General features: G+C 42.1%; 1 protein-coding gene and 2 pseudogenes across 4 annotated transcripts in view; 1 reads left to right on the plus strand and 2 right to left on the minus strand.

Moving 5' to 3' along the window:
• Positions 1–26,745, minus strand: part of TTC28 (tetratricopeptide repeat domain 28) — a 381,921-nt gene that overhangs the window by 311,626 nt on the left and 43,550 nt on the right. The gene's annotated exons all lie outside the window — the stretch shown is intronic.
• Positions 5,811–6,737, plus strand: LOC308439250 (aldose reductase-related protein 2-like; annotated as a pseudogene). Its single transcript has one exon. The product of its transcript is annotated as an aldose reductase-related protein 2-like (transcript).
• Positions 22,117–22,816, minus strand: LOC308439251 (large ribosomal subunit protein eL13-like; annotated as a pseudogene). Its single transcript has 2 exons — positions 22,813–22,816; positions 22,117–22,678 (listed from the first exon to the last, which is right to left on the minus strand). The product of its transcript is annotated as a large ribosomal subunit protein eL13-like (transcript).

Consider the following 26,745-nt stretch of genomic DNA (forward strand, 5'->3'; position numbering starts at 1 on the left):
CACTCCAATGAACAACGCGCAGAATATAGATGCCAATCACTGGAGAGCTCAAAAGGGCTGTGGGGAGAAACCGAGAGCAGGAAACCTGCCTGAGGGAAAAGCACTGACTGAGTCCTATCCCATGACACTGAGTCTAAGCTGATGCTCAGCAGTACCCTGTCCCCAGTGCCCTAGGAAGCAAGCCTGTGTCATTCAACAGTAATAGCTCTAGCCAATTAAAGGTTGGTTTGGAGCTACAATGTGTCTACTGCACCCACAACCTAAAGGATTTCAACCATGACGTTGGCTCTACAATAGTTCAAAGTAAGAAAGAGCCGATAAAATGAGCTGTGTCAGAGGCAGGCAGCCCCCCGGGAAGGAGATGGAGAAGTTTCACATCTGTACTTGACAAGCAGCTGTCAGTGCAGCAGCCACCTTTCCCCACTGTCCCTCACACGCCCGCAGACTCTCAGAATTGCTTCTGTTAATAAGTGAGTTCCATGTCAGTCCAAGACCAGAGAGAACCCCAGGCGCTTTCATGCAATCACTGCTTGCCTCTCCTTGTTCTCAGAAAAGAGCTAGCAATTGTACATTTTATACACAATAACCAACTCACAGCAGGCGGGCCAAACAAATGACCATATGCGGCCATTTATTCTTCAACCATTCAAACAGACTGTGGCAAAGTGTATATGACATAAAATTAATCATTTAAAACTGAATAATTCAGTGGGAGTTGGCATATTCACAATGTGGCATAGCCAGTCTACTTCTGAGGCACGACTGTTATTCTAAAGTCAAAGCCCAAGCCAAGCCCACTGCACACATCCTCCCCACTCCCCTTATCTCCCAGAAGCCATCATTTCATGCCCCCTCTGCATAGATATATGTACTGTGGACAGTCCAAAAGTTAGAATCACACAGCACATGGCCCTTTGTGTCTAGATTTCTTTTACTTAGCATAATGTTTTTGAGACTCATGTCTGTTGTAGCAAATAGCAAAGCCCCATTCCTTCTTATACTTAAATAGAATTGAATGTACACACCATAACCGGCCACAGACATCTGAGTCTACGTATCAGTCATTGTGAATGGTGCTGCTATTGCTGTGTGTTCACGTGTGTTTCAAGTTTCAGGTTTCATTTCTTCTAGGTATATATGCAGATATCAACTATAGATAATATGGCATTCATTTGGTTTCTGAGAAATAACCATGCAGTTTTCTACACTCACATAACAGTCTATGGGGGATGGGGAAGAAGGAGCGGGAGGCATGACTGTGCTGCCGTGTGTAAAGACACATGCATTAATACGCACATGTGCTCGTGAGACCATGAGTACAAGTGGGGCATTTTCCTGGGCCTGTTTCAACTTAGAGCTTACAAACTGGCTAGATGGGATAACCAATGAAGTCACGGTCTGTCGTCTCCACAAGCTCTGTGCCTCCCAGCAACAGAGTTTTAGATCCAAGCCACCACTCCTGGCTTTTTAATGTGGGTTCCTGGGGATGCAAGGACATCACCCTGTTTGTACAGGACGCATTTATCTACTCAGTCATCTCCCCACCCTCCAAACAACCATTCCAGATAAAATCCCTGCTTTAGTGAGGTTTGAATTTCTACAAGGAATAACAAGAATGAAATCCTGAATTATGTATTTAACCATATCTAGGAAAGCCATGTTGATTCGGATGGTAATAAGTGCTGTGAAAACAGACTTAATGGGTGTGAGAGGAGCTTCTGCTTCCCTGGTAAATGAACAGTATGGAAAGAGTGCATCTCAGGAATGGGAAAGATGTTCATGAAACATTGTTCACTCTTTGGGGGGTCCTGGAACTCACTATGTAGACCAGGCTGACCTTGAACACACAAAGATCTACTGGGCTCTTCGTCCTGGTTCTGGAATTAAAGGCATGCACCATATCCAGCCATGTGAAATATTATTTCTTAAATGATATTTTCCAAAACAGCTTCATCTTTCAAATTTGAGTGATGCTCCCTTTATAATCTTCTCTGCTGATTCAGATTAGCAACTCTGTACAGAGATTCATAGTATTTACTTTGTTCAACATAAAATAAAAGTCATCTGGTGGATTTCTTGAGCACCAATCATCCCTGTGACAAAAACTTACATTTCTAACTGGATTTCAGTTAGAGCCCAAGCAGCATGCAATGACAGTGACTTGCAAGTCTGTAAGTTGGCTAGCTCGGCTCTGGTACATGCCTGGTGCAGTCAGATAAAACATAAATGATGTCTGTACTATGTATGCATGTGACACACAGGTGGAAGGCATGTAACACACACGGAACTACGTAACTTATATGAGTAAATACTCCCATTTAAAACATTAAGAAATAACACATAGAAAGATGAAATGAATGATCACACAGCTGTACATGTACACACAAATACACATATGTATATAACACATAAACAATTTAGACATTTCATGAATAAACATTGCCATATCACACATGAAAAATCAAGGCTGAGAAAGGTGAAGGAATTATCAGAGACCACACATGTACACACAGTTCCACACACTGTCAATATGAAGAGATGTGTGAGTTACATGCAAACATTTTACAGAAGAGACTTGAACACATGAAGCCTTGGGTATAGTAAGTGGGTTGTGACATCAATCTCCTGTGGACACTGAGGAACAATGGTATACATGGCAGATTTCATGGATGGGGAAATCCTCAGCACCCACAGAAAACCCAACTGAAGGGACACAGATCCATATCCTAGCAAAAGGGGAAGGATGGGGAGACAGATCCCTGCAGTTGGCTGCAGGTAGTCTGGCAGAAATTACAGGCTCCACGTTCAGTGAGAGACTCTGTCTCATAAAATAAGAGAAAAAGCAATAGAGAAAGAAAGTGAATGTCAATCTCTGACACACATACACCACTACCTCCATCACCACACATACACATACAAACATATAAACACACACACCACCAGCATCATACAGGTACAGATATAAACAGAAACGTACATACAATACACACAGCATATACACAAACATATACACACCACATGCACCAAATAGACATACACCACACATAGACAATACCTTTCTTTCTTGCTCTATGGCATGTTTGCTAATATTCCATCAGGCCCATGTTCCACTGAAAGCTTTATCACTCCATTACAGCCTCATGACGTCATTTCTTCATTCTTGTGACTTCTCTGAATCATCTCTGCACGTCTCTGAGACTTGGAGACTCAAACATTTCCCGTGAGACTTTCAATTCAGTTCTATCCTGTGGTTACCATTGTGGTTACCGGCCTTCACATGGCCCAGGTCCTGTACCAAGGCACACCCCCATGACAATTTGTGGTTAGTATCGTCCATGTGGTACGACCTAGCATCACCCAGGAGGTAAGCCTCTGCTTACACCTGAGAAGAGGTTTTCTGGGCTAACTGAAGTGAGAAGATATGCCTTAAATGGATCCTAGACTAAATACAAAGGAAGAAGCAAGAGGAGTAACAGCATGAGTCGCCCTCTGCTTCCTGATTGTGGCTGCACACCAGCAAGCTTCCTCACAGCCTTCTCTCCACACCTTCCCTGCAATGGCGAGCTCTATTCTTCAACTATGTGCCCAAATAAAGCCATGGTGTTGGAAGGGAAGGGCTCCCATAGGTTCCCATGTCCGAACACTTGGTTCCAACTGTGCAACTGTGTGAACAGGATGAGGGGACAGGATTATGTCACATCCTTGGGGAGGAGATGCGACACTGGGGAGGCTCCGACATTTCCAGTATTGCTCTCTACCTCCTACTTATGGACCAAAAGGTACAGTCTGAGCAGTTCCTGCCTTCCACGCCATTGCTCCACCTCAACCTTCAACAGCGCTAATCATCTGGACCACCAGCCCAGTCAAGTTCTTTCTTTTGTAAGTTGCCTTAGTCATGATGTCTACACTGCCCCAGAGTAATCGATGCTCTCTCCTTCCACAAGCTGCCTTTGTGTGCACTCTGTGGGAGCAATGAGGAAAGTAACTGATAAAAACACTAAATTCGTAACAGGGCCATAAAGGGAAAGTCCCCAGGGACCTACGATGACAAAGCAGACTTACCTGAGGTACTGGACGAAGGCCAGGAAGCACGTAAACAATGGCTGCCAGTCTCAAGCCCTCACACCAGACTCTCGAGACACGAATCTTATAAACCCTCAAACATGATGTATATTATAGTCTGATTCATCTCCTCAGCCTGACAGTGCATATACCTGGCAATACATGATCTGTAAATCCCTCTAGGAAAAACATCTGCAAGCAGCTCCACAGAATGGCCTTCAAGTCCAGTATATTTCTAGTACCTTGTCAGTTTTGGCCATGACATTATGAAAAGGTTATTTCATTTTAAAGGATACCTTCCCTTCAACTGTCAGACATCATGGCTGGGGAAATGATAAGGAGCAAGTCTGTAATCCGCATGGAGCCCATGTACCTAAGGGACGGTAGATTAAATGATTTTGGTAACACTGAAACCTAATCTGATGGGAGATGGATTTTCTTAGGAAAGCTGAACTCTTTCATTGCTATAATTCACAAAACTGAAGAAAACCAGTTCATTTAAGTTACACCAAGTAAATATTCTTATATTAATGCAAAATAATCTAAAAACCACAACAATCTATAAAAACAAATTTATGTAACCTTTATTTAAATCTGAATATTCAAACTGCTGTCTTAACATGTATTATTTGCTTAATTCCTAATTAACCTCACTTCCATCCTGTATTTCCTAGACCTGTTTTCACTCTGCATGACTAAAACCTTTCATACCACGTTGGTATGGGAGACAGCTGATAATAATCTTATTCTTCTCCAACTGAGTCCTTGCTGGGTCTGCAGGGTGGAAAAAATGTTACAAGTGATTTAAAAGTTACATTTCTAAAGTCCTTTTTTTTTTTCTCAGATGAGTATCAAAAGAGAAAGAAAATGAGTATACAGTTATTCTACCTTTAAAATGAGAAGTCCACACCATGGGAAATATACATTTTTGAAGAGAGTCAGTAAAAACTGCTCTAGTCATTTCATAAAAAGAAATTGCGTTTCTGGTTGTAACTGGTAAAATTATAGAAAACAGCAGCCGTCTGTTCTTCAGAAACCACTCAGATACAGCCCTAAAATCACAGGCTCATTACAACAGGATCATTGCACAGGAGGCAGAGGTGGTAAAAAACTCCGCACTGACAAGCTTAAGCGCAAGCTTCTGGGAGACATACTCTGTGCTAGCCCAGTTCACAATGGAAAACAAAGACTAATAAAGACAACTCTACAAGAAAATTGATTAAAACACCTTAAGAGACTTTGATGCAGTGAAATCTTCGGTGTAAAATTCTCCCCCATGGGATTCTGTACAAATGTCTTGTCTAAAGTGTTCTAAAATTACAAATACTCATTCACACCAAGGAAAATTGCTTTTTACTTATCAGGCTGAAAGAAGCAAGGAAGGCTTGAAAAACAGTTATTTTCAGGGGGAAAGGGAAAAGCAGAAAAGTGAAGGTATAATAAAAGGACTATAATCAGAGATATGGGAAGAAGACAAACTGCATTAATTAATTTTCTTTAAGAAATAAGGCCAGCTCACACTGAGATGAATTGTCTCATTTGCAAGTGTCCCAAGTGGCAAAGTCAAACAAATAGCGCTGTGATTCTTCATTAGTATTTCATCAAGTTTAACCATTTGCAGACTGCCACAGTGGGGGAGGGGATCCCCTGCTCTGATGAGAATTACAACTAATCACTGCTTTCATGTGTGTTTTCTAATAACTTCCTCTCAACAGACATCTGCTCTCAGAAAGATTTCAGCAGCAACCATGGCCACCTGCATGGAGCTCAGAACCAAAGCCAAGATGCCTATTGTGGATTTGGGTACCTGGAAGTCTCCCCCAAAACAAAGTAAAAGGCAGCCATTGATGCTGGGTACTACCATATTGACTGTGCTTATGCACATTGCAAGGAGAATGAGGTGGAGGAAGCCATCTAGGAGAAGATCAAAGAGAAGTCTGTGAGCAGGAGGAACTTGTCATCGTCAGCAAGTGTTGGCCTGCCTGCTTTGAGAAACAACTGCTAACGGAAGCCTTTCAGAAGACCCTCATGAATCTGAAGCTGGACTATTTGGACCTCTATCTTATTCAGTGGCCACAGGGATTTTAGCAGGAAAAGGAGTTATTCCCCATGATCAAGGCAATATCCTCACGATAAAACAGCATTCTTGGAAGCCTGGAAGTGCCTGGAGGAACTGACAGGCCAGGGCAAGTGAGAGCTCTGGGTGTCTCCAACTTCAACAACTTCCAGATTCAGCAAACCTGGACTGAAACATAAGCCAGTGACCAGCCAGGTCAAGTGCCACCCTTACCTCTCCCAGGAAAACCTGATCCAGTACCATCACTCCAAGGGCACCATCACAGCCTACAGTCCCCTGAATTCCCCAGACAGGCCTAGTGCCAAGCCAGAGGACCCTTCACTATCAGAGGACCCCAAAATTAAAGGGATTGCTGCAAAGCACATGAAAACCTCAGCCTAGGTTCTGATTCGGTTCCACATCCAGGGAAATGTGGTGGTGATCCCGAAATCTGTGATGCCAGTGTGTGTACATGAGAACATTCAGGTCTTTGACTTCCAGTTGAGCAATGAGGAGACAGCCACTGTCCTTAGTTTCCACAGAAACAGGAGGGGGCTGCCTGCTGCCTAAGACAGTAAACATGGAAGAATATCACTGTGACACAGAATGCTGGAGCTGAATCAGCTCATGAGACTTCCTATTTGCTGATGCACACCTCACTCCTGGAGTCCTGTTTCAGCCTAGAGTGCCTGACATCATGCTATAGGCAAGACTGTGTTTAAATCTCCACGCTGAACCAGGAGCAGACTGTGGCAAGCAAATGTGAGTTGGAGAAGCGAACAGACATCTCCTTCGCTAATTTGATCTGACCAAATGTTTGTCAAAAGTCAGGAACTCTGGTAAGATTTGAAGGTATACAGATAAAATAGTAAAAATGATAGCATTAACAAAAATAATAGCTTCCTTTCTTCAAATAACCAAATAGAAATTGTGTAGGCTGGTTGTGGTGGCCCACGCCGGTAGGATTTGCTGAAGGAGGCAGAGGCAGGAGGATCCCGAGTTCGAGGCCAGCCTGGGCTACACATAAAAAAAGAAAGAAATTGTGTGTAAGCAAAGGATAAAAGCAGGGAATTGGGGCATGCTCTCCTGAAGCTAGAGGGAATCCTTTCAATCCATCTCAGAACTGGCTTACAGGTTTGTTTGTTTGTTTTGTTCTGTTTTACTCAACCAAGCCTAAAGTCAATAATTTTGCCTCACTAATTTGGTTCAAATCACAGTTTTCTCCTGTGCATACAACTAAGCTTCCACAGGAGGAAACAGCACTGTGAGGCTCAGAGAGCAATATTAAGGTCACATGTCAGGAATCTACCTTTATCCTCAATACATACAATTTCCTCTAATAAAAAGCATAAATCAGGCAATTTCTTTTTTATGTTTTTATTTTATGTGAGTGCACTGTAGCTGTCTTTAGACACACCAGAAGAGGGCATCAGATCCCATCACAGATGGTTGTGAGCCACCATGTGGGTGCTGGAAATTGAACTCAGAATCATTGTAATAAGGAACTTTGTTACATAAATGTTGAAGTTTCTGCATATTGTAGCCTTTAGTGTAATAATTGTGTATTATATATTATTTCAAAAGGAAAAACAACTCTGCATACCCAGGGAAAACGGCACCCACACTACTGCTGCTTCTGCTAAGTCACCCATTAAATTTGCTTTTAATTTTTCTTTAAAATGGCAAAATGAGCAAGCTTCTGTGATACAATTTTGGAGCCCAGGGGAATAATTCTCAGTGGGGTAAAATACACACCACTGTCTATTTCCAGAGCTTTTGCAAATAATTATATAAAACAGACACTAACAGCACGTACTACATCCCAAGCATGAGAGCACACTTAAGCACTGAATGCACAAAAGTGACTAGTCCCTGTGCACAAGGAGTTCACAATCACTGTGTACACAACAGTAACCAAGGGGCACCAATGCTTATGAAAACTTCCCATGATTCAGGAGCTACATAACCAGTTTCCCTATTTAACAACTGTCAGGGTCTGGAAGCTGTTGCTGAGGTTATGACCACACAACACAAATGCATGGAGAGAAAGCATTCAGAATCTCAAAGCTTGACGTGAGATGTTTCCTGAGGGAAACCGTGTAGAGAATTCTTATGTCTGCATGGATGGTACCTGTCGATAACAGATCTGATGGTCTATGGCTTACTTAGGAAATAGGAGGTGGGACATTGGGCTGGCAGAAAGGATTCTGGGACAGAGCAAGGCATGGTGAGATTTGCCCATGACGTGAGGAGAAGGACACAGTTACTAAGCGATGTGTCAGCCACATGGAAGAACGCAGATCAGAATGAATGAGCTATACTCTACTCAGTTTTTTATCTAGTCTGAGTATTATTTCTTGGAGTACGGAAGGAACAGTGAGAATTAACTTCTTCAAAATAGATTAGCTGACTAGAAACAAGTCAGACTAAGTAGAGGCAAAAATTTGGGTTTAAAATGTTAGCAAATGTTACATTCTGGTAAGAGTAAAAAATCATGTTAGGGAAAATTTAAGATCTAGATAATTTAGGCCCAATCCATGGATTGGAAAATTCATTATTACTAAGAAACTCCATAATTTTATCTACAAAGCCAGTGTAATCTCAATCAAAACACCAGCTACCTTTCCATAGATTTTGACAAGGTGGTTTCAAAGTTGTGTGAAAAGAAAGGATCTACAATAGGACAAATTATACTAAGAAAGACAGGAGCCTGGGAGACAGTCAAAGTCAGCAGGGGGAGGCCACTGTGAGACAGTCAGAAGGGGAGACTATTGTGTAATAGTCAGCAGAGAAGGCCATTGTGACACAGTCAGAAGGGGGAGGACACTGTGAGACAGTCAACAAGGGGAGGCCACTGTAACATGATCAGAAGGAGGAGGTCACTATGAGACAGTCAGCAGGGGGAGGCACTGTGACATAGTCAGAAGGGGGAGGCACTGTGACATAGTCAGGAGAGGGAGGCACTGTGACATAGTCAGGAGGGGGAGGAACTGTGACATAGTCAGGAGGGGGAGGCCACTGTGACATGATCAGAAGGAGGAGTTCACTATGAGACAGTCAGCAGGGGGAGGCACTGTGACACAGTCCATTAGGGGGAGGTCACTTTGACATAGTCAGCACAGTGGGATCATTGTACACATAGACCTTACCTTGATGCCCAGATTTTACAAGATGGCAGGAGATAATCAATACCTAGTGTTGTCTACTCACATCCACAGCATGCATGCACACTGTGATACACATGGAGAGTGAATGCATACATGATAGATGGATAGATAGATAGACAGACAGACAGACAGATACTTCGATAAATAGATAGAATAGATAGATAAATAGATAGATAGATAGATGATAGATAGACAGACAGACAGATAGATACTTAGATAGATACATAGATAGATAGAATAGATAAATGATAGATAGATAGATAGATAGATAGATAGATAGATAGATAGATAGATAGTGTAGGTAGGTAGACAGACAGACACCTATGTACACACACAGTGCTTTCTACAAAACCTAATGACCTACAGTGTGGTACTCTGTGCCCAGAGAGTAAGCAGAGAGAACTCACCCCCGCATGCTGTCCTCTAACATTCCCTGATACACACCTACTAGCATGTCTGAATATGCACATAAGCATACAGAGTAAGAATAAATAAATAAATAAATCAAATAAAATTGCATAAGAAAAATTTTGAGACACATTTGCTTTGGTGGCCCTGTTAATTGGCCTGGAAGTAGAGCATGAATGACCTCATTCGGAGAACTCTGCACGCCTCTGCTTCCTGAATGCTCGGATTCAAGACATGCACCACCACAACCAGCACTGAAATATTACACATACACGCAACACTGCAGAGTTGAAAGGTTATATTTATGTATTGATTGATTGATAGGTAGGTAGGTGTGTGGATGGATGGTAGACAGACAGACAGACAGACAGACAGACAGACAGACAGACATGCCCCAATGACAGAGGGAGGAAGGCCATGCATTGAATCTGAGAACGAGCAAAGGGGTCAGGGTCAGGTGCATGGGAGAGGCTGGAGTTAGAAGAGAGACTGTGAAAAAAAAGTAATTATATTTTACTTTCTAAAAGAAGCTAGGCATGCCAAAAAAAAGTATCAAAAAAGAAGATACTTTTCACACATGAAAATAAAAGTTACAGCCTGTCAGACACTAAGACACGGAAAAATGCTGAATGTTATCTTCAGCAAAAAAAAAAAAAAAAAAAAAAAAAAGCGGCTTGCAATGAATATATAGTGTATGCATTTACTTACACCAACTCACTAGAGTCATCAAAATCATTAAAACAAAACAGAAAGAAAGGTTTCCAGGGAATAAGTAGAGAAAGGAAGGCAGAGTCATTTGATGAAAACATTTCAGTTTTTCAAGAAAAAAAGTTCTGGATATACATTGTAGACAAATAAAGGACTATAACCTTAATTATGGTTTAAAATTATTTAAAAGGTCAATTTTATATTCCTTGTTTTTAACAAATTAAAAGTAAACTGTTTTTAATGAATGAAAACACGGCACATTGTAGAAAATGTGATGCTGATGGAAGGCCCTGCCAGTGTGAGCGGCTCCTGAGAAAGGCATGTTTGCCAGCTTACCACAGACTCTGGTATAGCATTTGTGATACTTCCCTCCACAGGCCAATACTCACATGAAATTCAACATGTGTCTAAGCAATAGGCATAGCAGCTTCACTCCTAATAACTAAATGCCACCGTGGATTTAGCTACAACACAACAGGAGGAAGTGAATTCCTATTGTGGAAGGCCCTGGGTGCAATTCCCCAGCACAAACATATCAACAGCGGCTACAAAAGTCAGAGAGCCACAATGCATAAATTGTATGAATTTTTGTGCACATTGGTTGGAATATATTAATACAATGGAATAGCATTCAGTAATAACACCGTGTGGCACTAATAAATGTGACCACTATCAATCTTCAATACTAACCTGAGAACATATCAACATGTATATTCTCTATTATTCAAATGATGGGAAATAAGAAACTTTAAGCTTTTCTGTGATGACAACAGTTCAATGATTTTCTCAAAAAAAGGAAAATAGAAAATATTTTAAACAAATTATAATTAAAGTAGTATATATCAAAATATGTAGAATTGTGTTTTAGGTGGGCTCAGAACAAAATGGCCTTAAATGCATACATATGGAAAAAAATTACTTACAAACTAAAATTCTTGAGGAACTTTCTCAAGAAGTGAAGAAAAAGTATAAAGTTAAATAAAGACAATGGAACTTAATAATTTTTTAATAGGTACACAGATGACCTGAGAAGCAAAGGCTGACTCTCCCATATGTGAAGAAGAAAGCACAGTGGAGGAAGATGGAGAAGGGAGATCTCACCACAGACCCTACAGACACAGAGGTATTGACAGACCCAGGGGAAGGGAGTGTGACCAGCACCCAGGACATCAAGGTTCAATTCCTCAGGGGATGTAGGAGTTAATCTGCTAAAATTAAATAGAAAATACCAAAGGCTGACAAAGATATGGAGGACGGGAATTCTCATAAATCACTCTTAGGAGTTCCAATTGTACACTGGCAATTGCAACAAACTGCAGAGAGATTGAGCAGCATGATTCTTCACAACCAAAACTTGGAAGCTGTTCAATGAGCTATCAGCTACAGAAACATACATAAGACCGGTCAATCTTCCAGTCTGCGAAGCCAGAAAAACCAGAATACCCAACCGTACAAAACAACTGATGAGGGCTGGAGAGATGGCTCAGTGGTTAAGCGCACTGGCTGCTCTTCCAGAGGTCCTGAGTTCAATTCCCAGCAACCACATGATGGCTCAAAACCATCTGTAATGGGATCTGATGCCTTCTTCTGGTGTGTCTGAAGACAGCAACATAAATCTTAACAAATTGATGAATTCTGCTTGTTGCTCTCTCTCTCTCTCTCTCTCTCTCTCTCTCTCTCTCTCTCTCTCTCTCTCTCTCTCTCTCCCTCCCTCCCTCCCTCCCTCCCTCCCTTCCCCCCCATACAATATCTCACATACCCCAAAATGGCCACAAACTTGCTAAGCAGCCAAGGCCAGCTCTGAAGAATTCCATGTGTTCTTGGCATCTCCCCAGCCACCAAAAGCAACTTTCATATAACTTTCAAGGAATCTCATTTGTTGACCGAGATTTTTAAAAGAGATTAACATTCTAGAGTAGTTCTTCTCTGACTACATTTGAAGACTGCATATATGCATACTACACAAACAGGTGAGACATGGTATGAGTGATAGCCCAGCTCGTTACGGTTCTTGTTGTCAAATCTGATGACCTAAATTCAATTCCCAGGCCCCACAGTGTAAGGAGAAAACAGAATCCAACGTGCTGCCCTCTTGACTGTCACACATGTACACTGTGGTACACAAATGCACATGACGGAAGGGCAAGCACACAAATAAATGCAATTTAAAACAAAATATCTTAGAGTATCTTCATTATGTTAGTATGTCTATATAAACTCTTTAAATACTTATATATTTTAGTATTATAGCATATTCTAACATTCGTGGGGTACGTGAAGGGGGTAAGATAACCTACATATTTTTCTTCCTAAGGTGCCAGCCACCCTGGTTTTAAGATAGTCTTACTGGGACCTGTTGCTCCCAGATTAGACTAGGCTTTCTGGAAAGCCTCAGGGATCCGCTCGTCTCTACTACCCAGAGCTTGGATTACAAACAAACACCACAGAGGTGCTGGTAACAAACTCTGGTCCTCAGGCTTGTATGGTAAGTAAGTACTTGGCTGGCTGAGCCATCTCGCCAGTCCTAGTGTTCTGATATTTTATTTGAAAACCTGAATGGTACTAAAAGCACTTTCTGGTGTATATATAAATGCAGATTTTCAAAATACACCTTTATCTTTTGAACTTATGTAGTTAATACAGTATTCTAACACATATTTTCCAAATAGAATAGAACATAATTCCTGATTTTGATGGTGGTCTAAGGGTGACCATGAGTCATAACCCTTTGAACAACCCTTTCACAGAGTAACCGAAGATCATCTGTATATCATTATGATTCTCTAACAGTAGCAAAATTACAATTATGAATCAACAAAAATAATGTTTTGGTCAGAGGTCAGCATGACATAGGAACTCTATGAAGGGTCACAGCATTAGGAAGCTTGAGAACCTGTGCTCTAGAACAAGTTCTGAAAGTCCATCTGATACCAGTCAGTAAAGAGTAATAGTTGCCTCTGCTTCTACAATGAAGCATCAATTTCTGCCCAATACAATCTAATCCCCATTGTCCCTGCAGCTCAGTCAGAGTCTGCAGCTTGCAAAATGCTCACCTGCTGCTTCAAGAAGCACAGAGCTATCTCACTGACAACACAGTAGGAGATACGCAGACCCCATCTGAGGAGAACTCAAGGGAAACAGAAAGGCAGCACACCTAGTTCTAAGGAGTTTTCCACAAAACCCTGACTGTAAGCGGCCACCTCAGTATGCTCAAGTAGCAATCTCCAGTGAACACAGAAGGCAGAGAGGACAGATCCCACTGCATATCACAGAAGCAGCACTCCCTGGCTTAGGTCTTCACTTCCTTCAGAGAAACAGATCTCAGGATTCTGGAATGCCTAAAAGAGCCCATGACTGGCTCTGGCTTCCTCTGGCTTCCTACTTCCACCTGCTGCTGCCTGAGAGATTGGGGTATTTTTTAAGTCAGGTACTCCCTTTCATACTGCATCACACAAAACGTAGACATTTAATAATTTGTTATTAGGAAAATTTAAGAATTTTCCTAAAACGTATGCTACTGGGACTGGCTCCCAACTAATGCTCCAGATATTTGTACTCAGTCCTTGTAATACAGCCACACTTGCCAATGTACTTTCACTTCAGGGATGCGCCAACCCCATGTACACCTCTTCACACCCACTACGTTCCTTCAAACCAGATGCAGCGTTTCCTCAGGGAGTTTCAGATCTGCTGGGTCATCCTCTCAGACACCTCATGCCACATTGAGCTTCTTGGCACAACTTATCACTACTATAATTAAATAATTCCATGATTGATTACTTTAATATTTGACTCTCCCTCATGATGTAAGTGCCGTGTAATTCTATCTACAGTAACTTTTACAACTGACTCAAAATAAGTCTTTGTTGAATAAACAAACTTGAAAGTCATTTTACAACTTATAGATAAACTAAAAAGGTTACTTAATATCTTAAAACTTCAGTTTCCAAATATATAAAATGAAAATACTAAAAATACTCTTTTACTGAATTATTGAGACTGAAGGCAAACTACAACCTCTAAAATGGTATAAAAAGTTAATCTATTATTTTCAGGTAAATATTTCATATTTAATATCTATATCTTTGATATAACTAAAATCTTTTAAAATATTACAAATTATCAAGAAGATAACACATAATGTAATTATCTGACAAATATTAATAAGCAGATGTTAGCTCCAGTTGCTAACAGCTATGGCTGTCTAAGCACTGTGGACTCCATAACTGTCCGTCTCACATGTAAGTCGGCCAGGCCTCCAGCAACTGATGCTCCAGAAAGCACACCAGCAAAAGTGTGGATCAATAATGAAAGATGAGTCTTTGCAATTCAACCACAACTTCACCTGAGTCAACAGATCAATGAAAACACATGGTGTGTTATACTTGCTACATTTATGATCCTTAGTCTAAAATACAAGCCTGACAAGAGCAACACACGCGTCTTTTCTGTGTTCCAACATAGCCTAAGCCTAGAAACAGCAGAGAAAAAAAGACAGTATTCCTCTTGTTGATATAAGTAAATGCACACCAACTGCTTACTCATATCTTTCAGGTTATCTCTGATAACCTTAGGATTCTTTAAAAAAAAAATCCTATGCAAGATGATTTCCTGGTCTGGCCTCAGTGGGAGAAAACATGCCTAACCCTCAAGAGACTTTAGAGCCCAGGGAATGGGAGATCTGGCTGGGGGTGAGAGGTTTGGGGTGGCAACATACTTCTGGAAACAATGGGGAGAAAGAATGGGATGAGAAACAACTAGACTGTAAAAAAATAAAAGTAATAAAAAAGAGATCCTATGGAAACAACCAAAGGGCAGATATATAAGTGTAATTATTACAGGCAAATTTACACTCTGGATTCCGCAGTCTTCCTAGGCATTCCTGTGATAGTCCAGAGACATGCGTATGCCTGTCTGCATACATACTCATGTGTATATATACTCATCTTTACGTATAAATGTGTGTGTGTTAAAATCCAATACGTGCTTCACTGTGTGGTTATATAGAATTTGCCTGTATCCTTGCCTAGAAAGGAATCTCTGGCAAACATGGCCCATAGCTCTTCCGTCCATCCCTCAGCCCTGAGGACAGCACTCAGAGATGCACTCAGAGGGCAGATGTTTGGAAAAGCCCCGTCCCTCTATGGAGCTGCCTAACTCACCCTAAAGGTCAGGTTCTGGAGTCACCCATTCCCAACTCTAAGGAAAAAACACAAGACACAAAATACAACTGCCTTCCTTATATAAGGTAATGGTAATGTAAATTCCCAACCAATATGGAAATAAGTACGGAGCCTCCCCAAAGAACTTAGAGTCAGAGCTGGGCAGTGGTGGTGAACATCTTTAACCCCAACACTCTGGAGGCAGAGGCAGGTGGATCTCTGTGAGTTTGAGGCCAGCCTGAGCTACATAGAAAGTTCCAGGACAGCAAACAATACACAGAAAATCCCTGTCTTGAAAACTGTATTTTAAAAAAAAGAATTAAGAATCAGAAAGGAGGCTTCCACATAAAGTTTATTTTTTCCATTCCTATAAATTGTGTCAAACTTTTTATGGGATCTGCACTGGATCTCTACATTATTTTTGGTAAGGTGGCCATTTTCATGTATTAATTCTACCTCTCTATGAGCATGGGAGGTTTTTCCATCATCTCTAATGTCTTTTACCCTATCCAGAACCAAAACCTTTAGGCCCACAGAGCTTAAGGTCTTTGGAATAGGAAGCAAAGTTTTCTTAGTCAGTCGAGAGGGGTGGTGGTGAGAGGAGCCATTTCCATTTCCAGCCCTTGATTACCAGACCCTGTGGGAGAAGACGTCGCATATATCAGACACTGATTCTGAGGGACAAATGCACTTGCCAGTGACAGTGAGGGCAAGCAGACTGAAAACAAAAGCAACCTTCTGCCACATCCTTTATGTGAACCACCACTAGAAGTTACAACCCAGATATCGAGTGGCTCTTCTGACCTCAAATGATACAGACTTAGGATGGGTTGCCTCAGCTCAAATGATCCAATCAAGAAAATCCTTATGTGTGTACAGCTGCTCAGAGAAATTAAACTGATATTTAACTACAGGTATAATGCCTCCTGACTAACAATCATAGTGCTGGAAGGTGCCACACTTGCTACAAAAGGCAAAAGGTAATCATAAGCATCATCCAGCTACAGACCCTGCCCTACAACAGCCTGGAAAAATACACTGGGATAATAACTGCACAAATGTCATGGGAGTAACCAACCACTTCTGCAAAGTGCTCACAGCAATAAAATGGCTCCTAATACGATACTGATATAAGTCAGTGGCTCACTCAACCCACATCAAAGAAGATTCTTGTAGTATATGGGAATTGACAGAGATGATTATCTTTCTCCTCTGGTAGCATGCATGGTACCTTCTGGTACCTTAATTAAATGCAGTAGGATGAAGCTTCAAGTAAGGAAGACATCTGCTATTCTTCTCTATGTTAAGTAATATACGTGTTAACTTCAGAAACAGAGCCTTACCATCAGGCTGTGAGAACAAACAATGGCCTGTGATGTTTGAGGGTTTCCATGGACCGAAACCCTTTGGCCAACAACTCAACGCGGATACAGCCCACTGCCAACCTTTTCCCTGTTTAATCCTCTTATTCTGTCTCCCTTTGTTTCTTTATAACATTGTATTTTGTTTCCCCTTCTTTGGGAGATCCTCTTCCCCTTCCTAGACCTTGGTACTTAGCCTCAGTGGTTATTTGGATTGTAGCAGGCATATTGAAGGCTCAAAAGAAAGCATCCACATATGAGAGGAAGACATACTGTCTTACAGATTCCATTGCTGCGATGACATGCTATGCACAAAAAGCAAATTGAGGAGGAAAGTGTTTATTTGGCTTAACAGTTCCATACTGTATTACATCACTGAAGGAAAACAGGACAGGAACTCAAGCAGGGCAGGAGCCTGGAGGCAGGAGCTGATGCAGAGGCCATGGAGGGTGCTGCTTACTCGTCACAGATTGCTCAGCCTGCTTTCTTATAGAACTAAACCAACCAAACAATGGATTGAGCCTTCACCCACAAATCACTAATTAAGAAAATGCCCTACAAATGTCGAGTGTGCCTACATCCCAATCTTATGAAGGTATTCTGTCCTCTCAGTCGAGGCTCCCTCCTCTGTAATGACTAGCTTGTGTCAAATTGACATAAAACTAGCCAGGACACAATATTTGTCTCTTTTGGATGAGATAATAGTTTAGCTCCATCCATCTACTGAGAAAGTAATGGTTTCATTTGCCTTAACAGCTGAATCATATTCTATTGTGTGAATGATCACATGTCCACAATTCACCTCTGTAGTTGGATGTAGAGCTCTGAGTATATGTCCAAGAGTGGTTTAGAGGGATGAAGGTAGATCAATTCTGGCTTCCTAAGCAACAGTCACTGATTTCCAAAGTTGCTGTATCAATTTGACCCCCACCAGTAATGAATAAGTGTGCCCCCTCCCCACATTCTCATCAGAATGCGCTCATTTGTTTTATTGATCTTGGCCATTGTGACTGAGAACAATACAATCTCAAAGTAGTTTTAATTTGCATTTCCCTGAAGGCTAAAGATGTTGAACATTTAAGAACTTCTCAACCTCAAATGTTTCTTTCGGTTTTTAGCAATTCTCTGCTGAGGTCTATATCTTATTTTTTAATTGGGTTATTTTTTCTTAATGTCCTTTTTTAGATCTTTGTGTATTTTAAATGCAGACGCTATCAAATGCATAATTGGTAAAGACCCACTCCCATTCTGTAGCCTGCTGCTTTGCCTGAATGATGGTGTCCTTGGTCACATAAAAACCTTCAGCTTCATGAGGTTCCATTTATTAACTGTTGGCTTCTTATGTGCAGATGAAAGATGATCTCTTGGTTCCCTGACTGCCAAGGGCCTCATGCTTCCACAGCTGCACCTTTCTTTCCCACCCTGGACCGACGTCCCCTCTGAAACTGGAAGCCTCTTCTTCATGTTGCTTTTCTAGAGTATTCTATCACAGCAACACAGGAACCATACAAGAAGGTAAGAGTAGTAGTAACATGTACTGGAAACAGGAGCACCAGGCGTCAGAAGCTAGCCTGAGATACATGAGATACTATCTCAGAGAGTTAAATGAAGGGGGAAGGTATACTAACTAAATACAAAGATGTCAAGGAGTTGAAGATGTGGATGAAGAGCAGAATGTTTACTTCAATCAATCACGATCCAGGCCCTTAGTGTGTTTCTCAGTACCACAAAGAAAAAAATAAAACAAAAAGAGCAAAGTGTTAATAGAACTATTACACTAATATAACTTCATCTATTTTTAGTAAATGTAACATTGCCCTACCATATTGCTTTTTGACTATTTAGGTTTTGAGTGTGTGTACATAATGTGTATGATGTGTGCATGTTCACTCACATGTGAGAATACTACATATGGCCCTGTGTGTATTCAGAGGTCAGAGATCATCGCCTGTCATTGTGTCCGACACTGGGTCTCTTTGTAGCTTACCACTGCACGCATCATAAAGGCTGTCCCACAACACTCTAAGGTAGTGGTCAAGATCACAGATCAGATACGTACATTACGATTCCTGACAGTAGCAGAGTCACAGTTATGAAGTCGAAGTGACCGAGACATGAGGACCTGTATTAAAGGGTGGCCACGTTAGGAAGGCTGGGAACCTCTCGTCTAAGGCTGCCTCAGACTCTTGCTTCATTTTAGGGGTGCAATGGGATTTAAGATATTCTGGATCCTGCGGCTCCAAGCTCAGCAAGCACTTTCCCACCTAAGATCTCTCCAAAACCCCTGCTGCTCTCAAGGTAAGAGCCGGCCATGTGGTCTGGGCTTTCCTCAAAGTCATAGCAATCCTCCTGCCTCAACCTCTCAAGTGCTTAAGTTTCATGAGCACACCACTTCCAGCTTTATAAATGCTAAATTCATTTATTTATTTACACACTAGGAACACACAAGTTTGAGAATATGCCATGTAGCCACAAAGTTTCCTTTAACTGTTGACCCTCCACTGACTGCTGAAATCACTGGTGTCATCTCTCTCTCTCCTTGGTGACCACTTTATGCTGTGCTGGGGATAAACCCAGGTTCTGTGTGTGCTAGGGAAGCACGCTACCACCTCAGCTGCATCCTCGATCAGAACTATTGATTTATTGGAATCGTGCTGAGATGAGGTGGATTTTCTACAAAATATGCAAGAGTTCATTCAAGTTTTAGTTATCCAACTTAAGGCAGTGCTTCAGTTCTACTCAAAACATTGTGATTTCCTGTTCCCCTTCCCCAATACCTGATCATGTTCCCCTTTTCCCCTCTAGTCCCCTTTCCCATCCAGGTCCCTCCCTCTACCCCCCATGATTGCTTTCTTCTCCCTTCTAAATGGAACTGAGACATCCTCACTGGGATCCTTTAGCTTGTTAACCTTCTTGAGTCCTGTGGGTCATGTCCTGGGTGTTCTGTACTTTTTTGGCTAATATCCAGTTATCATTGAGTACACACCATACATGTCCCTTTGGGTCTGACTTATCTCACTCTGGATGGTATTTTCTAGTTCCATCTATCTGCCTGCAAAACTCATAATGTCCTCATTAATAGCTGAGTAGTAAACAGAAAGAATGGAAAAAGGCAACCTTGGGAGGTAGGAGGTGGGGGGAACCTCTAGAATGTACCAGAGACCTGGGAGATGAGAGACACTCAGGACTCAAAGGGAGAGACCTTAGATGAAATGCTCAACAGTGGGAAGAGGGAACGTGTAGAGTCCACTTCCCGTAGAAAGACAGGCATCGAGTGGAGGGATGGAGTTGCCATCCCACAGTCAAAACTCTTACCCAGAGTTCCTGTCTGAAAGAACTGCAGAAACGAAAATGAAGAAAAGACTGAGGGAAAGGAGGTACAGTGACTGGACCAAATTAGAATCCATCTCAACGGGAGGCTCCAAGGCCTGACACTATTACTGATGCTATGGTGTGCTTACAGACAGGAGCCTAGCATGGCTGCCCTCCGAGAGCCCCAACAAGCAGCTGAGTCAGATGCAGATACTTACACCCAACCAATGGACAGAAGCTGGGGACAACTGTGTGTGGTTGAATTAGGGAAAAGCTGGAAGAAGCTGAGGAGGAGAGTGACCCCATAGGAAGACCAGCAGTCTCAACTAGTCTGGACCCCCAAGATCCCTTAGACATTGAGCCACCAACCAGGCAGCATACGCTCACTAGCTGATATAAGGCCCACAACACATAAAAAGCAGAATACTGCCAGGTCTGGCCTCAGTGAGAGAACACACACCTGACCCTGAGACTTGAAGCCCCAGAGAGCTGGAAGATCTGGTGGGATAGGAATGGGGATCGGGAGTTGGGAGAGGAGGTGGGGGTGGGGGTAGGATGGGGACATCCTCTTGAGACAGGGGAAGAGGAATGGGATGAAGAATAGTCAGAGGGCAAACAGGGAGTTGGATAATGACTGGATTGTTAAAAAATAATAATGTTTTTTAAAACATTGTAATTTGCTAATTAAAATTGAATAATAAAAAAGTAGGTAATTCATATCTTATCTCCATGTATTCTTCTCCCATCAGCCATAAATTTCCTCTAAAAATCAAATATTTTATATATCTGATGTACCCATTAGTGTAACATTAAAACCTAACATTTAAGTAACAAGACTAGAATGGTGAAGGCAACAGTTACAGCCTGGGATACATGATGGGTAGAACAATGGTTAGGAGAATGAAGTTCTGCTATAACCTGCTTTACTAGAAAGAATCTACTGAGTTAGCGAAATCAATTAATCATTTCCATCTGCTGCAGCCACGCATGCTAGACTGCTCTAGCAGCTTTGCTTTAACTGAGAAAATGGATGTCTCATTTAGTGTTCACCCCATATCAACAGAAAGAACATACTGAATCAGGCTCTCCAAACAGACTGCTTTTAGAGCCAACAAAGGGCTGGAAGCTGGAAAATTAAGGAGAGAAACTTTTCGGGGAGTATCATACTTGGCAGCTACTGGTGACTGGATCAGACTCAGTACAGAACATTCTTGTTTTACTTGTCTATATTTTCATAAAAACGATTTTCCATTCCAACACTTATATACATCTATGCATGGCAGCAAGAGAGCATTCCCTGACTTTCGATACATATGGTGTGCATTCAGTGACATCATTCCCCACTACACTTGCCAAGTTTAACCTCTGTGCAGACCACCAAAACACACTCACAGTCCCTCTGGGACTGGAAAGAGTAGTTCCTGCAGAATGGAGAGGTTATTAATGCTTCATCCATACAACTATGCCCTCCCTATCCTCTCATAAATAAAAGCTCTGTAATGTTATAATGTATCCAGCTTTCGTTAACCCTTCGACGTTGCTGCATGCAGTAAAGTGTGAACACCACTTGGTAGCGATGTGCTATAGCAGGTGCTGTTTACTACTTCTTTATTGAAGAGATTACAGAGTGAATTTTGTTATGAGAACACATGGAAATTACTATGTGAATTGAAAATCATAATTCATGTAATTGATAGTTTCATTAATGACTGAAATAAAAATCAAAGCAGCTTTTCTACAAAGAAAGCTTTTGATAATGACCCGACTTCATTTTTTTCCTTTATTTTTATTTCTTTATGAAAAATTTATTTCAACTCTCCAACTGCACATTACTTTTTCTTTTCAACATCTTGCTCTGCAGCTTCCTACGCCCTTTTTGTTCAGATGCCAAAGAGCCAGGCACTGGCACAGGCCATGCGAAGACTGGCGAAAGCCTGAAAGCTCTTCTCTTCTTCTGAGATTTTTCCTTTTGTACACATTGCGGACCGGCATCGCGGGTCCTGTTAGCTGGGTTTAAGTTTAAGTTCTTCAGCAGAACTGTCTCCCTTCTTTGGAGCAGAGGGCTTCCCGGGGCTAAGTATGAGCTTGGAGCAATACTCCTTCAGGCGCTGCGCGTTGGCCTGGAGTGATTCCGGAGATGCGTTTCGGCTCCTTGGGTCCACAGCGATGCCTATGGTGTGAGCCATTTTCTTGCAGATACCGCCCACCCTGAGTTCCTCCAGGCTGAAACCCCTGCCGGCCCGAACCTTGTGGTATCTAACTGTAGGGCACCTCACAATGGGCCTGATGGGACCGGACACGGGACGGGACGAGGGGCAATGCAGCGCGCTTTCACCTGCCGGGCCTTGTGTGGCACTTGCAAGTGTCCACTCGCTGCCGCCAATCCTTGTGGAAGTTGGGCTTCAGGATCACGCCATTCAGGCTGGGTGATATGACTGCTTCCTGTACAGGAGAATGGCCAAGCGGAAAGGCATGACCCGATTTTCTAAAGTTAAGCATCCTATTTACAAAAATTTTAGAAGACTAAATAAGGGATTCTATGATCCTTCAAGATAGTTATTAAAATCTTTGATTACCCATGTACGCCAGACTGACCCCAAACTTGTGGCAATTCTCCCGCCTCAGCCTCCTGTGCAAGGGTCGCAGCATGCACCACACATGGCTCTTGATTAGTTTTCACTCAGTAGAAACCTTGGACGAGAGGCAGCATTACTCACATGAATAATTTCTGAGCCCTCATGACATGTGCAAGTATAGAAAAGTAAGTAAGAAACTGCTGGCAGGGAGTGCAGGGATGTGGGCTTCTTCACCTCACCCTGTTTACTGAGGTAAATTCAGCAAACAGCAGAGCTCGGCAGCACAAACCGTTCAGTAAAGGTAAATGTCAAGAAACCTATGTTTGAGCAGTGTGGAAGTGGGATGTCTGAAGTAGCATGTAGCATGCATGTCTTCATAGAGCCGTCCCACAGGAGGCGGGAGGCACCGTCTCATCACATAGGACATGTCAGATCCAGGGGCAGTCACAATTTGGTCAATTCAAAAATAAGTCAAATATTATAAGACAAAATTGGGGTTGGGGGAGGAGCTTTGAGGGGGGAGCTTTGGGTCTTACTATGTAGCTCTGGCAGTCCTGGAACAACGAAGACCAGGACAGCTTTGAACTCGAAGAACTCTGCCTTTGTGGGCATCTGAGTGCTGGATTAAAGGCACACACCACTATGTCCTGCTAAGACCTAATTTTTATAACATATTTGTCTACTGAAATTTTTCTGATATAAGCCTCAAACTTGTTACAGCCACAGCTGACTCTGAATGTCTGTCCTGTCTCTATCTCCGAGTACTGAGATCACACATGTGTGCTACCGTGCCCAGTTCACATCTTTTACACTAAAATAGATGCTACCATACTTCCCTTCACAAATGAACTTCAGTGAATTGATACAATTTGGAAATGGATGATTCCATTGTGCCTTTTAAAGGTAAATTATAATGATAACTATGAGTCTGAGGCCTGAGAGTGTCTAGTTCAAGGTGATGCTTCTTAAGAATTAAGTACTTTGGATGCTGGAGAGATAGCTCAGCTATATAACAACACCCACTGTAGGTTCAGCGCCCACACAAGGAGGCTCACAACCAGCTGTATCTCTCTCCAGTTCCAGGCCACGGGATACCCTCCATCCTCATAAGCACTGTGCATACATGGTGCTCACACAGACTAGACATGCACATAAAGTAAATAAATACTGCTAGAGGCAATTCAGCAAAAACACTACCAAGTCTGACAGTCTAAGATCAGTATCAGGAACTCACATGGCATAAGTGGAGAAGATATAAGCGCTCCTCTGACCCTCAGGTTCATGAGTGCTGTACACACACACACACACACCACACACCACATACACACCACCCATCACTTACACACATACCACATATACCACAAACACATACCAAATACACACCACACATCACACACACTAACACACCAAATATACACTACACATCACAAACAGACATACACACATACCACATACACACTATACATCACACACACAGACACACACACCACATACACTACACACATATACCACATACATACCACACATCACACAGACACACACACAACATATACAACACACATCACACACACACATACCACATATACAACACACACACCATACACACACATACCACATATACCACATACACCACACACACCATACACACACAGACACACACCACACATCACACACACAGATACACACATATACCACATACACACCACACACACGACATATACACACAGTCACACACCACACACACACCACACATCTCACACACACATACACATACACACACACCACATACATACACACATACCACATATACCACATACACATACACCACACAAACACAAACTACACCACACACAGCACACATACACACACCCCACGGCGCCCACACACACACACACAATGTTTAGAATGTCTTTAAAAAATTAAGTATTTTAGAAACAAATTCTATCAAGAAATGTAAGACAAAAATGATTCCAAAAACAAGAGTGGTTCAAATGTAAAATGGGTACCACATACAAGGACAATATAATAGCTTCTAAAAGTTGTAAGACTCATCTCTGTAACAGACGGCCAGGGCACAAGTCAGTGCAAGTCCCAGTGTGTTTAATACTCTCTACCAAAACACTGTTGTTCATCCAAAACCCAGAACTTTCACTGTCAACTAAAAGTTAGTGATAATACATCAACTTACAACAAAAACACCTGCAGCAAAGAGATGGTGAGCACTGTAACTCACTGTTTCAGGAACCGAGGCTCACAATCAAGTGTACACCAGGTTACTTAATAAGAGGCAGAATAAATCCACCCTGCTGTAGGTGTGAGCGAATTACAAACCAATGCTCACTGAGAGCCAGGGACAGTGCACTTCCTCCTCAGGCTCCACCAGCCCTGCTTTTAAGGCAGCAGATGTTCAATGATTAAGCAAGGCTGCAAGCCAGCGAGTGTCCACCACACTGAGCTTCTCAGCGTGCTCATCCTTGCACAGGACATTAATGACTGCACTATCTCCTCCATCCATCAAACTATGTCTTTCTGACTGTAACCAACAAGGTTTGCTCTAGATCAAACTGATAAAATTGACAGAGACCTAAAGTACTTGGTACTTCGTACAAACCCTGCAGAAACCTGAGTAGCTCCTAATTCACAATGGATACTTTTAAGGCCGTTTGCCCATCCTGAGCAGATGCTGCGACTGCACATAGTACCCAGTCGTGCCATTTATGCATGAGTCGTGTTTGACGCCAACAACTGGCAGCAAATGTGATGGTAGTCCCCGGCAACGATGAAGAAGCTGAGAATTCCTCCCACTCGACAACGGCACTGCCATGGAGGTGATGACATAAGCTCGCTGGGTTCCAATCAGACAAAAGCAAAAAGCATGATGCAGAACATAAAATGCTGAAAATCTCAATAAACAATCGTTACAATAAAACGTGTCTGGAATTTGCTACTTCATCATACATACACTTCCTAAACATCAAAAAACTTAGTGTAAAGTGTCCACTTCACCCATCTCCCATTTGCCACCTATCTTGATCAAAAGTCTGTGTTCAGTGATGGACCCACAACATGTGGGCTTGTGTAAGTACACTCCAGAGTCTTACTGCAAGACAGCAGCACTTGAGGGCACAGTGCTCAGAAAGTACTGTGATCACAAAGTGATGTGAGATGTCATCGCTCTAGCATTTATCCTTATCGTTAATTCATAAATTAGATGCATTAGGACAACAGTGACCGGCTTGGAGGCACACACTTTTACTCTAGCACAAGAGAGAAGGAGGGAGCAGATCTCCAACTTCAAGATCAGTCTGGTCTACAAAGCAAGTCAGGCCTACAGAGAGAAACTAGGGGGAGGGGCAACAACAGTAACTAATAGCAACAGAAAACAATGCAGCACATGAGTGACATCTGGACAACATGGAGCCAGGTCAAAGGTGACCGGAACACAAATACTGCCCTAGAAATCAGAGAATAGGGTTTGTCTGAGCACATAGAGCCCCTAGTATAATAAATACCTAACAACCAGAAGAGCATAAAGAATAAAACCTACATGTTCATTGATCTTGGAATTTCCATGTAATTTTAGATCACAGTTAACTGAAAATAACAAAAGCTACAGAAAACAAAACCATACACAGGAAGAAGTTTCGCAGCTCGACAGCAGAGCCTGGCAGGAACAGTTCCTATAACTAACACAAGCAGGTGAGAGCCTAGCTCTCCCAGAAAATGTTAAAAAAAAAAGAATTTGTCTATAGCCAGACTACAGTACCCACACCTTTGATCAAAGCACTTGGGAGGCAAAGGCAGGTGGATCTCTGTGCAATCAAGGCCAGCCTGGTCTACAGACTGAGTTCTAGGACAACCAGAGCTACAAAGGAAAACCCTGTCTCAAAACAAACAAAATCTATGGCAGAAAAATATTATACATTCTCTCAA

The sequence above is a fragment of the Micromys minutus genome (assembly GCF_963924665.1).
Source record: "Micromys minutus genome assembly, chromosome: 29".
NCBI lineage: Eukaryota > Metazoa > Chordata > Mammalia > Rodentia > Muridae > Micromys > Micromys minutus.